Here is an 8,433-nt window from a genome sequence, read left to right as displayed (position 1 = left end):
TTTGGTCCTCTGCGACGGATTTCTAAACGTAAGTACAATAAAAGCTCGTAAAAAAGAAGTCTGGTAGCAACCGGTGAAGGGTGCATTTGTTTTGTTCAAAGCATTTATCCCGAGCTTGCACTTTCTTTTGCAGAGGACAAGGGGAAAGAGGCGGTTGTTCCGGAGGATCCCGTTATTTCTGCTTCTGGAGATTTCTCGGTAGGTCTGCCTTACATTCCCTGTTTTGCGGAATGGAAAGCAGATGCTCCCTAAAGACTTGGCGTAATCACCATGGCACTAGCGGCCTAGTACACATCAGTTGTCTGGTATATATATGCTAAACCTTGTACAATTAGTTCTGAAGCGGTGTGCCGGATAAAGATTTCCCCACCTGAATATATTTCTCATTTTTGCAATCCATCGTTTGACTGATTACAAAGGGGTAATTACATAATGTTGAATAAATAGGCAATTTCTCGATTAAATTAATCTACGAGTAAATCACTAACATGGCATTGACACAAATAAACACATACTAATATTCAGTCAAGCTAGCATATACTACGCTAATTGCAGAAAGATCTACGTATAACGCTAGCATGGCTAAAACAGAAAACAGTAGGAGCGGGATAAACGAGTTATACCCTCCAGTACGCCATGCAGAGGCTGCGGCTTTTGTGGCAGCAACGGCGTCCTCGGCGGCCTTCTTGTCGGCTTCAGCTTTCTCGGCGGCGGCATGTTCGACGTCGCTGGACATGGTGATGATGAAGGCGACGCGGACATAGAGGAAGTAGACGATCAGAAGCGAGCAGTCGCGTAATCGCTGCCCAAAAACCTATTCGCCCCTCACCCCGTACAGGAACCAGAAGGGCGTGGTTTCGGAGACCTGCTCTCCCATAAACCGTGTACACAGCGGATGGGGTGGAGTCACCGGCGGCAGCAGCAGCAAGGGAACGACGGTGGGCGTGCACGTGGAGCAGATGTGATCTGTTCGTGGCGGCTAGGGTTAGGAGACACTGCACACTTATATAGGCGCAGCCGCGTGGAGAGACGTGGGCTCGACCCACGTCCGAGTCCGTGACAGCCCATGGTCCGACGTCTCAGATCGTGGCCCAGCTGTCAGAGAACTCTCCTTTAGTGACTGGCAACAATAAGCGCGCAGGTGTGAGCTCGGCTCGGCTCAATCCGCAACCCGCGGCGCCGCGCCGCGCCGCGGCGCGTCGCGTCGTGACGAGGCGTGGCGTGGCGAGGCGGGCGGCGGAGGAGGAGTGCGCGAGGGCCTCTTCTCTTCTCAAGCTCTAATAGCATGTAGAAGAGAAACCCTTATAAGGAGGTCCAACTCCTCTTCCACTTTTGGGGTGGGACTAAACTTCCCGCTACACCTAGTGCCATATAACCCACATGGGCCCTTAGAGATTTTTTAGAAATTGCTATATGGGCCTAGAGCCCATCTCAAATTTCAGCAATCCCCCACCAGATCTCGACGGCCCACTGTGTCCTCTGTTCCAATTACTGTTTCGATATACCAGTGTTTCAGTGAAGATCTGTTAAGGTTAAGCTTCACCTACTGCTATACGTTAGCTGTAGCGCCTTATTAGTAGCGCCGGTGCCCACGCTACTGAGAGGCCTAAAACCCTCGCTGCTGGTAGACTTTTCCCTAGTAGTGTACACTCCTTCACAACTGACAATGGACTATGCCTTGAATTGTCAGTTTTGTGTAAAGAAGTTTCACCACATGTCTTACTAGTACTAGGCCGTCGAAGGCTGACCCCTCGGGTGGAGCATATAAGTCACACTCCTGGCTTATTCATGAGCTTACTAGAGATCACCCCAATCTCATAGACTGTGCCCAGCAGTCGGGCTCATATAGGTGTGTTCCTCCAAAGATCGCTCCTTAGGATAGCATCTTGCTTATATAAGCTTCGGAACACATTAAGACAGTAGTCATCCTATCATACAGTATCGAGAGTATTGCATCTCCAACGGAGTGGGTTAGTATAGTTACTCTCCTCAGTTCACCACTGGCTTGTTTTTCCCAGGTCCTAATTCACGGGATCTCCGATCACATACGTTGAGTTACTAGCATGGCAACTCATGTGGGTCTCATACCCATCTCCCTCGATGGATTATCTATCACAACACGTGATAGCCCTTTCGTAAAGGGATCTGCCATATTCCTAGCCGTATGGACATACTCCAACGCTATCACTCCGGAGTTTCTTAATTTTCTGACAGCCTTTAATCTCATTCTTATGTGTTTGTTGGACTTCATGTTGTCCTTTGAACTTTTCACCTTGGTGATGATAGTCTGATTATCGCAGTTCATAAGGATAGCCGGAACCGGTTTATCAACCAATGGCAAGTCCATCAAAAGATCTCGAAGCCATCCTGCTTCGACACCAGATGTGTCTAATGCTGTTAATTCTGCTTCCATTGTCGATCTCGTTAAGATCGTTTGCTTGCAAGACTTCCAGGAAACAACGCCACCTCCAAGAGTAAATATATACCCAGTTGTGGCCTTCATCTCATTAGCATCAGAGATCCAATTTGCATCACTATACCCTTCAAGTACCGATGGGTATCTGGTATAGTGAAGTCCATAGTTTATAGTACCTTTCAGATAGCGCATAACTCTTTCAACAGCATGCCAATGTACATCACCCGGTTTGGAAACAAACTGGCTCAGTTTGCTCACAGCAAAAGCGATGTGAGGCCTCGTTGCGCTCGCTAGGTACATCCGTGAACCAATGATTTGAGAGTATCTCAATTGATCTATAGCCATGCATTTGGACTTTCGAATCAACACACTAGGATCATATGGTGTTTGAGATGGTGTGCAGTCCGAATATTCAAAATGACTCAACATAGTGGGATTGCAGAAGTGTAATCCCACCCTCATTATCTCTCAGTAGCTTGATGTTCAAGATAACATCAGCCACACCAAGGTCTTTCATCTCAAAGTTCTGAGACAGAAACGACTTAACCTCCTCAATGACTTTGAGGTTGGTTCCGAATATCAGTATGTCATCAACATACAAGCACAGTATAACTCCTTCGCCCCCGCCATGGGGATAGTATACACATTTGTCAGCCTCATTAACAACGAAACCAATAGATGTCAGAGTTGTATTGAACTTATCATGCCATTGCTTAGGTGCTTGCTTCAGGCCATATAAAGATTTCAGCAACCTACACACCTTTCTTTCTTGACCATCGATCACAAAGCCATCTGGCCGTTGCATATAGATTTCCTCATTTAGCTCTTCATTTAGAAAAGCCGTCTTAACATCCATCTGGTGGACGAGAAGACCATGCGAGGCCGCCAACAAGAGTAATACTCTAATGGTGGTCAGTCTAGCCATAGGTGAATAAGTATCGAAGAAATCTTCCTCTTCTTTCTGGTCATAACCCTTGGCCACGAGCCTAGCCTTGTACTTTTCAATCGTACTATCATGCCTAAGCTTCTTTTTGAACACCCACTTACATCCCAATGGTTTGCAACCATAGGGACGCTCAGTGATCTCCCATGTCCCGTTAGCCATGATGGAATCCATCTCACTACGGACCGCATCCTTCCAGTAGTCAGCTTCTGGAGAGGCATACGCTTCTGAAATAGAATTAGGAGTATCATCCATGAGGTACATGAAGAAATCATCACCAAAGGTCTTTGCAGTCCTTTGTCTCTTGCCCCTACCAAGGGTTTCCTCGTCATCCTCCTTAGGATTTTCATTATGTGTTTGTTCATAATATTCCATAGGGATGGCAGGTTCAGGAGTATCCTCAGATTCCTGTCTAGAAGTGCTTTGCATATCTCTCATAGGAAAAATATCCTCGAAGAATGTAGCATCCTTAGACTCCATAATTGTACCGACCTTCTAGTCAGGTACCTCAGATTTCACTACTAGAAATCTATAGCCAACGTTGTTCTTAGCGTAGCCCAAATTAACGCAGTCCACGGTCTTTGGTCCAAGCTTACGCTTTTTGGGGATCGGCACATTGACTTTCGCCAAACAGCCCCAAGTACGCAAGTACGAGAGTGTTGTCCTTCTCTTTGCCCATTTCTCATAGGGAGTGATCTCATTATCTTTTGTCGGAACTTTATTTAGGACATGACATGCCGTCAATATAGCCTTCCCCCACCATGCCTTGGATAAACCCGGTGTATCTAACATGGCGTTAACCAAATCAGTTAGAGTACGGTTTTTCCGCTCGGCAACCCTGTTTGACTGGGGTGAATAGGGAGGCGTCCTCTCATCAATAATGTCGTGTTCCGCACAGAAAGAATCAAACTCACTCGAGAAGTACTCTCCACCACGATCTGACAGGACTCGTTTAATTTTCTTTTCAAGTTGATTCTCAACTTCTGCCTTATAGATTTTAAAGTAGTGTAGAGCCTCATCTTTAGTATTTAACAGATACACATAGCAATACCTAGTGGAATCATCTATCAATGTCATGAAGTATTTCTTTGCATCTTTAGTCAACACACCATTCATCTCACAAAGATCAGAATGTATGAGTTCTAATGGTGCCAAGTGTCTCTCCTCCGCGGCCTTGTGAGGCTTGCGAGGTTGCATAGCTTGCACACATGAAAGGCACTTAGAACCTTTGGCTAAAGTAAAGCTCGGGATTAAATCCAACTTGGCTAGCCGCGTCATAACACCGAAACTAATGTGACAAAGACGTGAATGCCAAACTTCAGATTCATTAACATTCGAATGAACATGGTTCACGACTTTATTACAAAAATCTGCGAGGGAAAGGCGGAACATCCCTCCGCTCTCATAACCTTTTCCAACAAAGAGTCCATATTTCGTAACAACTAATTTATTAGACTCGAAAACCAACTTAAACCCTTCTCTACATAGAAGGGAGCCACTAACGAGGTTCTTCTTGATGGCGGGGACATGCTGCACGTTCTTCAGCTGCATGATCCTTCCCGAAGTAAACTTCAGATCAACCGTGCCAACACCATGAACAGAAGCACTCGCGCCATTCCCCATCAATACGGATCCGTGGCCTGTGACCTGGTAAGAAGTGAACAATGAAATGTCAGCACACACATGTACACCTACACCTGTGTCCACCCACCAATCGGTGGGCTAAAACATTGAAAAAATAGTAAATAAATTACCGTACCCAGGTGCACCATTCTCATTGTTGTCCACAATCATGTTGACGGACTTGGAGTCCTGTCCTGACTTCTCGTACTTGTTTGGGCACTTGTTGGCCCAATGTTCAACCGACCCACAAGTAAAGCAGCCCTCATCCTTCTTGTTCTTTTTGAAGGTCTTCTTACCCTTCTTCTTAAAGTCGGTATTGTGTTGGACACCGTTCTTTCCCTTGGGCTTGTGGGAGTTGAAGTTCTTCTGGTTCACCATGTTGGTGACAGAAGTCCCTTCGGCCCCTTTTCCGTGTGAGTCCTTTGCCCTTGAATTATGCTCAACACTCAGATGGCCAATGACATCCTCCACAGAGAATTCACGCCCCTGATGTTTCAGAGTGGTGGCAAAGTTCCTCCAGGAATTAGGGAGCTTAGCGATTATGCAGCCCACGACAAACTTGCCCGGTAACTCGCACTTAAGAAGTTCAAGCTCCTTAACAATGCATATTATCTCATGAGCCTGCTCCAATACAGGATGGTTTTCAACCATCTTGTAATCATGGAACTGCTCTATAATATACATCTCGCTCCCGGCATCGGCTGCCCCGAACTTAGATTCGAGCGCCTCCCACAACTCCTTGGCGACATGCACATGTAAATATGCGTCTACCAGTTTATCTCCGATCACGCTAAGAACTGCTCCGAGAAACACAACGGTGGCCTCCTTGAACGCCTTCTCCTGTTCATGAGCAATCGTTCCCGTGGAGACACCGGTGACCCAGAACACGTTCATAGCCGTGAGCCATAAAGTGGTCTTAGTCTGCCGACGCTTAAAACACGAACATGTAAACTTATCCGGTTTCAGTGCAGCGGCAAAGCCACTTGCCGAAAAATTCCTACACAGAATAGGTTTTTGGATTGTTGAATAAATAGGCAATTTCTCGATTAAATTAATCCACGAGTAAATCACTAGCATGGCATTGACACAAATAAACACATACTGATATTCAGTCAAGCTAGCACATACTACGCTAATTGCAGAAAGATCTACGTATAACACTAGCATGGCTAAAACAGAAAATAGTAGGAGCAGGATAAACGAGTTATCCCCTCCAGTAGGCCATGCAGAGGCCGCGACTTTTGTGGCAGCAGCGGCGTCCTCGGCGGCCTTCTTGTCGGCTTCAGCTATCTCGGCGGTGGCACGTTCGGCGTCAGTGGACATGGTGATGATGAAGGCGACACGGACGTAGAGGAAGTAGATGATCAGAAGCGAGCAGTTGCGTAATCACTGCCCAAAAACCTATTCACCCCTCACCCCGTACAGGAACCAGAAGGGCGTGGTTTCGGAGACCTGCTCTCCCGTCGACCGTGTACGCGGCGGACGGGATGGAGTCACCGGCGGCAGCAGCAGCAAGGGAACGACGGTGGGCGTGCGCGTGGAGCAGATGTGATCTATTCGTGACGGCTAGGGTTAGGAGACACCGCACACTTATATAGGCGCAGCCGCGTGGAGAGATGTGGGCTCGACCCACGTCCGAGTCCGTGACAGCCCACGATCCGACGTCTCAGATCGTGGCCCAGCTGTCAGAGCAAAAATAAGCGCGTATGTGTGAGCTCGGCTCGGATCAATCCGGCAACCTGCGGCGCGGCGCGGCGTGACGTGGCGTGGCGAGGCGGGCGGCGGAGGAGGAGTGCGCAAGGGTCTCTTCTCTTCTCAAGCTCAAATAGCATGTAGAAGAGAAATCCTTATAAGGAGGTCCAACTCCTCTTCCACTTCCGGGGTGGGAATAAACTTTCCACTACACCTAGTGCCATATAACCCACATGGGCCCTTAAAGATTTTTCAGAAATTGCTATATGGGCCTAGAGCCCATCGCAAATTTCAGCACATAAGTACGTGTAAATGTGATGAGAGGTAGGAACGCCAAGAAGAGGCAGCCTGTTTCTGCTCTGGTTTCTTCATACGGTGAGTCCAGGAGTATTTGACAAAAAACTATCGCATTAGGGGTTACCGTCCCACAGAACTACCACTTTCAAAAAAGTGACTGATAACTACCAAAAATTTCTAATTTTGTGACTAAAAACTACCACTTTTGAAAAATGGTCAGTTTAGACGATTTAAACGTATTTATGACAGACGGGGTCTAGTCGCCAGGGTTGACATGGCGACAAAGTCAATTCCGTTTGTTTTGACCGTCAAGGTCACCGTTATGACAAGTGGGGCCCACACATCGTCATCAATCTTCCTCCTCCTCCTCCCGTCTCTCTCAGGCATTTCAACAAGCACCTTCTGTGCATCTAAGGGAAGGAGGCGATGGGGCGAGGTCGTGTTGGAGCCAAGGCTGCGTCCTGGCTCTTGTCCTTGACCGTCGCAACGGCAGCGGCAACTTTCTGCTCTGGCGGTTCGGGAGGTCCCGTCGTGGACGGCTTGGGCGGCTCGGGCAGGAGCATCACGTCCTCCGGGTCGACGCGGGAGTGGCAGAGCGGGCACATGGAGTGCGCATCCGGCCACGTATCCACGCACTCGACGTGGAACCCATGCCGACATTTGGGCAACAGTCGCAGCGCCTCCGTGGGCTCGGATCGAAGCGGCCGAGGCAGACGGCGCACTCGAGTCCGGCCTTCTGCCCGCGCAGCGCCCCGAAGCGGAACACCGGGAGCTACTCCACCACCGCGCGTTCCATGCCGGAGTTCGTCCGCTCGCCCGCCGCCCCGCCTCCGGAGCCACCGCTGCTCCTGTACGGGCCCGACGACTCAGGGGCGCCATGGTTGCACGAGCTCGCGTCGCGTGCGAGCAACGGAGAGGACGGGCGGCTCGGGCGCTGCTGCAGTGCGTGGTTTTGGTGCACGCCTGCACGGTAGAGGGGGGCGGTGTGGCTCAGTCTTGGGGTTAGGGCCGACAGCTGGATGAGCACGCTCGCGACCGTCGTTGGCCGGAGTTCACCTGCTTTCCTCCATGCACATAAGATGTTTGTTGAAATACCAAAGAGAGAGGAGGAGGAGGAAGAAGGTTGATGTGGGCCCCACTAGTAGAAAAAGGACCTAATGTAAGACACATTAGTCCCGATTTGATTTTGGCCCGGTACTAATGGCACCATTAGTGCCAGTTCGAACGGCTGTGCATTAATACCGGTTCATGTTGAACCTTTAGTACCGGTTCGTGCCACGAACCAGTGCTAAAGGGGTGGTGGCAGGCTGGCGTCAGGCCGGGGCCCCATGATCACCTTTAGTACCGGTTCATGGCACAAACCGATACTAAAGGGCTAACCTTTAGTATCGGTTCGTGCCATGAACCGGGACTAAAGGGGTCTGACCTATAGTCCCGGTTGGAGACACAAACCGGGACTATA

This window comes from Triticum dicoccoides, chromosome 1A (assembly GCF_002162155.2).
Source record: "Triticum dicoccoides isolate Atlit2015 ecotype Zavitan chromosome 1A, WEW_v2.0, whole genome shotgun sequence".
NCBI lineage: Eukaryota > Viridiplantae > Streptophyta > Magnoliopsida > Poales > Poaceae > Triticum > Triticum dicoccoides.
The sequence above is the reverse complement of the archived record's forward strand: the minus strand, read 5'-3'. Positions refer to the sequence as shown.